The 6,506-nt window shown below is 53.3% G+C and overlaps 1 protein-coding gene across 3 annotated transcripts in view; it reads right to left on the reverse strand.

Annotated features, from left to right (window-relative positions):
• The window catches only part of SIPA1L3 (signal induced proliferation associated 1 like 3), a 227,363-nt gene that overhangs the window by 54,226 nt on the left and 166,631 nt on the right, over nucleotides 1–6,506 (reverse strand). The gene's annotated exons all lie outside the window — the stretch shown is intronic.

Below are 6,506 nucleotides of genomic sequence, written 5' to 3' on the forward strand. Positions count from 1 at the left end.
AGAGACCAGTGCCTCGTCACACTGGGCTGGGTTTTCTGGCCGAATCTGAACCATGAGGGCCTATTTTAAAGGCCGAGTAGGTACCCTTTAAGTTGGTCTGAAACTTAGCAGCTCAGAGAAGTCAGTCAGGACAGGGCCCAACCCAGAGGCTCTGACCGCTTGGCCCTCTCTCCCTCACCTCCTCTCTGCTCCTCACTCTCTCTTCGTCTTTCTTCCTCTCCCTTCTCCCTGACCCAGGCTTCAAGTGGACCAGTGTCCTCCATGGAATGGCTCAGCAGCCCCCTCCCCGCCCCTCCCCTCCCTGCAGCGGTACTCGGGGCCAGAAAGGCGGATGCCCTCAGAATCAAAGGATAGTATCTGCCTTGTTCCAAAGAAGCTCAAAGGCAGCTGGAAGAGGAGCAGGTGACCTACTTTGCAGGGTGATTTGGGGAAAAAAAAAAAAAAAAAAAAAAGCCATGAAACCCAGAACCTTGAAATAGATGCAGGAGGGCCTGTGACTCCCCCCAGACCAGGCGGGCACACACGCCTCGGTGTTCCTGGCTCGAGGCGGGGCGGTCCGCAGGCTGGGCTGGCCTTCTCCACCCCTGCTGCAGGGCGGCACAGGAGGGGGCTCCGAGCCCTGGGAGCGGGCCGGGCTCACGAAACCCACCTCCCAGCAGCTGCCGGAGCGGAGCCTGGAGCCCTCGACCCCGAAGCTCTCATGCCCTCATCAAGCTGAGCCTCCGCGGATCTCCTGGGTCCTTTGGAACCCAGGCAACTTTCAGGACTGGCTGATGTGGTGGATTTGGTGGCTGGGGGCTCAGGACATGGCTGCTGAGGAGTCTTCAGAAGGTGACCCAAGGAGGTGCTCTGGCCCCTGGGCCCAACACACTGTGCCCTTTGGCACTATCAGGGTCAGAGCTCCTTCTGGCAATCTCTCTGGGTTGGTAGGTACCAACGCCTCACCAGGGACCATGGGAGGAATGACAACAATACAAACGGCTAGCAGAACCCATAGCTATGCCAGGCCCAGGTGGAGGTGGACGAGGGGACCATCACGGCATCACTGCTCTTGCCTACTCAGTTCCTGCACCCCATCACCTGGGAACAGGTCTGTGTGCTCTGTGGGGCTGACCCCACTTCTTGGCTGCAGGCGTGAGAATGTCACCCAGGCCTGGCCAATCAGAAACCTCTCCTCCCCCTCCCCCGGATACCATGATCGGCACAGGATTGTCACGTGCCCCATGTGCGGTCAGAGACGGCGTCAACTCTGGAACTGTTTCTGGAACTAATGGGGGAAAGATCTGGTTCACTGGGGCTGCTGCGCTGGGGAGTCCTAAGCTGAAACTGTGAAGAAGGGTGGGTCACCTTTGTCCCACGAGAATGACAGCAAGGTAGAAAAGGAGACAGGTGATAAAGATTCCTGGTGAGGGCGTCTAGGTCCCTGCATCTGGCCACGTCTAAATCTTGCTCTGTCTCCTAGTTTGTCAGGTATAGAAGCCAGGAAAGTCTGTCTTTTGCTTCACCAGGCTTGAGCTGGTTGGTTCTGTTGTTGGGAACCAGAATCCTGATCACTACAACCACACTTTCGAGAGAAGTGAACAGGCACAGAGAAGCTAAGTAACCTGTCCAAGGTCACACAGCCAGTAAGAGGTGGAAACTGGATTTAAATTCAGTAAGTTGACTCCAAAGGCCACAACTTTAACCACCGTGCACACGGGCCCCTGAAGAGCGGTTTGGGAGCCAGTGAGATTTCTCGAGTCCCGGTCTCCTCTCCCCATTACTGACAGCGTGGACTTTGGCCAGGAGCCCTGGGCATGATCTCCAAGAGGGAAACATTATCCAGTCATCTTGAAGGCAGCACAGGGTAGTAGAGAGCCAGGGCTTCTGGGCCAGATGGCCAGTTCAGACCCCAGCCTGCATGGCCCTGGGCGAAGGATTTCCTTCCAGAACCTGTTTCCTCATTTGTAAGACGGTGGCTGCAGGCATTCTAGAGCACTAGGAGAGAGTCTGGTGCCTGCGAAGTGCTTAACAAATGGGGCCTTGGTACTGTCGCCTTTTCCAGCTGATTCTGTGGCCAATCTGCCTGCTGTTTCCATGTGCTCAGAGGCCAAGTCTCCCTTCTACCTTCTGAAGTCCAACCACATCCCGCTGGGGGCTCTGGAACAGATCCTTCCCCATTGGTCTGAGAACCAGCAGCATACACACCACCCTGAGAGCTCAGCAGAGGAACGCAGATACCTGGGTCTCAACTCAGCCCACCGGAATCAGAGTCCGCCTTGAGCTGGGGGCCCGGGAATCTGCACTTTACCAAGCTGCTGGAGATGATTTCGACACAAGACAAAGTTTGAGAAAGTGGGACAAAACTGACATCCCTGTCCCCGGGGTTCACCTACCAGAAGCCACCACAGCTTCCAGTTTCTTATATGTTCTTTCAAAAGTATCCTATGCAGGGGCGCCTGGGTGGCTCAGTCGTTAAGCGTCTGCCTTCGGCTCAGGTCATGATCCCAGGGTCCTGGGATCGAGCCCCGCATCGGGCTCCCTGCTCTGCAGGAAGCCTGCTTCTCCCTCTCCCACTCCCCCTGCTTGTGTTCCCTCTCTCGCTGTGTCTGTCAAATAAATAAATAAAATCTTAAAAAAAAAAAAAGTATCCTATGCAAGTATTTCTATGCAAATATTATTTAAAACAGGAAAAAAAAAAAAAAAGGCCAGCACACTTAGCTCCAAATACCATCTTGCTTCCCCCTCCTGGCCCCCCAACTAACGATATTTTTTTTTTTTAAAGATTTTTTTTATTTATTTATCTGAGAGAGAGAATGAGATAGAGAGAGAGAGCATGAGAGGGGGGAGGGTCAGAGGGAGAAGCAGACTCCCCGCTGAGCAGGGAGCCTGATGCGGGACTCGATCCCGGGACTCCAGGATCATGACCTGAGCCGAAGGCAGTCGCTTAACCAACTGAGCCACCCAGGCGCCCCAACTAACGATATTTCTTACCGAGCCCTCTCAGTACAAACAAATTCACTTTATTTCCTTTAAACAGTCAAATACTGTTCCATCACATGGATGCCCTGGGATTTACTCAGCCAGTCGGGCCTAAATACCCAGTGCGGTTGGATATTTAGGTTGCTTCCAGTCTCGACCAACAATACTACAGTAGAGAGCATGCTCTAGCCTCAGCCGGGTGTGGGAGATGTCTGAGAGAGGACACCCCCTGGCTCACAGACCTCTTTTCCTCACTGCCTCCTTGTCCCCAATTCCCAACAGCCAAGTTTCTGGGGGCCATGGGGACTCCTTTCTTACCCCTCCTGCTCACTCACTTGTGGGGTTTCAATTTCCCTTCTCCAGGAAGAGTTTACAACCCCCTTGACCAGAGCTCCTGAGTTCAACTGAAGGGGACAAAAGCATCCCAGATGGCCTTCCCCATCAGGAAGCGACAGAGAAGGTGAGATGAGAGCATTCCTCCTGAGCCCGTGCAAGCGGCCAACGTCACGATGACCATCTCATCAGGCAGTGGGACGTTCTCCCGGCTACCTGGCCCAGCTCAGCTGTGGCGAGCGGTGCAGCGCTCACTTGAGAACCCCCGTCTGATGGCCTGGGAGCGTGCGGATGATCCAATCTACTATTCAGTGTCTGAAGAGTGTGGGGTCTAGATGCACACCATGCAGAGCCTGGCTGGTGGCAGGGAGAGCATCTCTACCTGTCCCCATGTGTCTCCACTCATGGCTTATTTCTTTTTTTTAAGATTTTATTTATTTATTTTTTAGAGAGTAAGCGAGAGAGAAACAGCATGAGAGGGGAGAGGGTCAGAGGGAGAAGCAGGCTCTCCGCCGAGCCGGGAGCCCGATGTGGGACTCGATCCCAGGACCCTGGGATCATGACCTGAGCCGAAGGCAGACGCTTAACCATCTGAGCCACCCAGGCGCCCTCATGGCTTATTTCGACATTTGAGCTAGGAAGCCAGGGCTGCAGCAAGAGGCTGGGAGAGACCCCAGAGCTGGGGTGATCAGCTCTGCAAATGAGGTCGGCCAGACCCCTCTGCATTTGAAGAACAACAAAAACCATGCAAGTCCCAACCCACACCTGCCCTTGCAAACAGAAGATCCTGTTTCAGTGGCTGCTTTGCCAGCGGGATAGGGTGATAGCTTTTCTCCTAATGAGGGCAGGCAACAGGGCTCGTCTGTCTGGTCACACCCTCCCTGGCCTGGTCTCCCCAAAGCCTCCACAAAGCTGGAGAAGGGAGCCTGCAGACTTTTACTTTTGTTTCCACTGGCCCCTACCTGCAGGTCCAGGGACGTCTTTGTGGCCTCCAGCGCAGAGAATCCTCCCACAGGCGGCCTGGCTTATCGTGTGCATGCGCATGGGTGTGAGGGTGTGTGCAGAGTGAGGCAGAGCGGGGTCTGCTGGGGAGCTGGCCTGTGGAGTTACTTGGGCTTGACTTGTCCCTGCAGAGCCTGGAGCGGGTGTGGCTGGGAAGTGGCGCGATAAGAGGGCTGAGAGAAGGGGACGCCTGGGGCTTGACTGGAGTCCCAAGGGGAGACTGGGGAGGTGGGTGAGGGAAGGCCAAGCCCTTGGTTGCAGGGTTTAGGCGCGCCCAGAACTGCCCCGGGCCAAGTTGGGAGCAAGCAGGAGGGGGCGGGTGGAGCAAGCACAGCTGGGCATGCGCACAGCTCTCGCCAGCTTTCCGCCGCCGAGCACCCCGCAGTTAGGAAACCTGGACTGAGGTTTGTCTGCCACTTGGTAGCTGTACAACTCTGCACAACTGATGGGTCCCCTCGGGGCCTCAGTTTTTCATCTGTAAAGTGAGGGTCGCGTGTCACCTATGTCAGCCTTCCCCTTGGCTCACTCTGCTCCAGACCCTCTTGGCGGTCTGGCAACAAGCCAAGGCCCTTTGTCCTCACTTTCATAATGGCCACTCCCTCCCTGCAAGACCCTTCTTCTGGCTCCTTCTCACCTTCAGGCCTTCCCTGATGACCTTGTCCAAAGTCAGGCTCTGCTCTTTCCTCACACCTAGTATCTCACAGCTGGTGTCTCTATAGCGCCCCCTACAGGCCAAGTGCTGTTCTAACTGCTTTATTTACAAAGCTTTTCTCCAACCTCACCACCATCTTTGGGGAAAGGATCTATCACCATCCTCCTTTTACAAATGAAGAAACTGAGGCACAGGATATGAGGCCACTGGCCCAAGGCCACGGTTTACTATGAGCAACAGCTAAGAGTCAAACCTCGGTGATCTCACTGCAGAGCCTGCCTTCTCACGATGCTCAATTGCCTCCCTCTTGCTATGTGAAATCACCACATTCCCTTGTTCACCGTTTGCCTCCCCTGATCCATTCAGTAGTTCCATGAGGGCCAAGGCCTGACTCCTCTGTGCAGCTGTGTGTCCAGCACTTGGGATGTAGTGATTCTCTGTGTCTGGCCACCGCTGGAGGTCGCTAGGGCACCAACTCACCATTCTAAAAGCTGCATTTACCCTGCCTTCCCCATCTAATAAATTCTACCCCAGAGTAACCAAATAGTTACCGAAGGAACGTTCTTTTTAGAAGGATTTCAGCCAATAAATGAAGAAGGAATGATGGAATTGAGAACAGTACTCGCTACTCTGTGACCCATGATGAAATAACTGATTGAGGCAATAATGGCCCATGGCTGTTGAGGGGGACAGTGTATGATGACGGGTCCAAGTGCCACCACCTAACCCTCTGCCCTCAGGGTCACTCACGGAGGGCAACCAGACATGTGGTGCCTCGTGACAGACACACACCTGGGAAGTGTCGTTACCAGAAGAAATTTAACCAGCACTGGATCAAGCTTCTACATCCAACTCCAGTGTATAGGAAATTTATGTGCTAGAGGAACAGGGTAAAGGACACCAGGGGGATGCAAGCAGCTAAACGCAGGAAGTGGGAAATTCTAAAGGATAAGTGACCTGGGTTTCTTCCCAAAATAAATTCCAAGGGGGGAAAAAAAGTGGGAGGGGAAGCTTATAGATTAAAAGAGTCTGAAGAGACCCATCAACCAAATACAACAGGAACAGCCTGATTAACGAAACAATTCTTTTTAACAAAGATCTCTCTGATACAATAGAAAGGTAAACACAGATGGGTAGTTGATACTTACTGGTAAAATTTTTCAGTATAGTCATAATTTTTTAGAGGTTCTTATAGGGTAGAGATACATTCTAATCACTGGGACTTCTTCAAATAATCCAAGGGAGGGAGGGAGGCACAGAGCTTGGAAAAACCCCAAAAGCTGGCCTTGTGGTGAAACGGGGCTTGGTACACTTTCGACACACTTGAAATGTTCTATTAAAAAAACAAATCAGGGGGCGCCTGGGTGGCTCGTCGGTTAAGCGACTGCCTTCGGCTCAGGTCATGATCCTGGAGTCCCGGGATCGAGTCCCGCATTGGGCTCCCTGCTCAGAGGAGGCAGAGGGAGTCTACTTCTCCCTCTGACCCTCCTCCCTCTCACGCTCTCTCTCATTCTCTCTCTCGCAGATAAATAAAATCTTAAAAAAAAAAAAAAAAAAA

The sequence above is a fragment of the Mirounga leonina genome, unplaced genomic scaffold (genome assembly GCF_011800145.1).
Source record: "Mirounga leonina isolate KUSES-001 unplaced genomic scaffold, KU_Mleo_1.0 Mir_177, whole genome shotgun sequence".
NCBI classification, from domain to species: Eukaryota; Metazoa; Chordata; class Mammalia; order Carnivora; family Phocidae; genus Mirounga; species Mirounga leonina.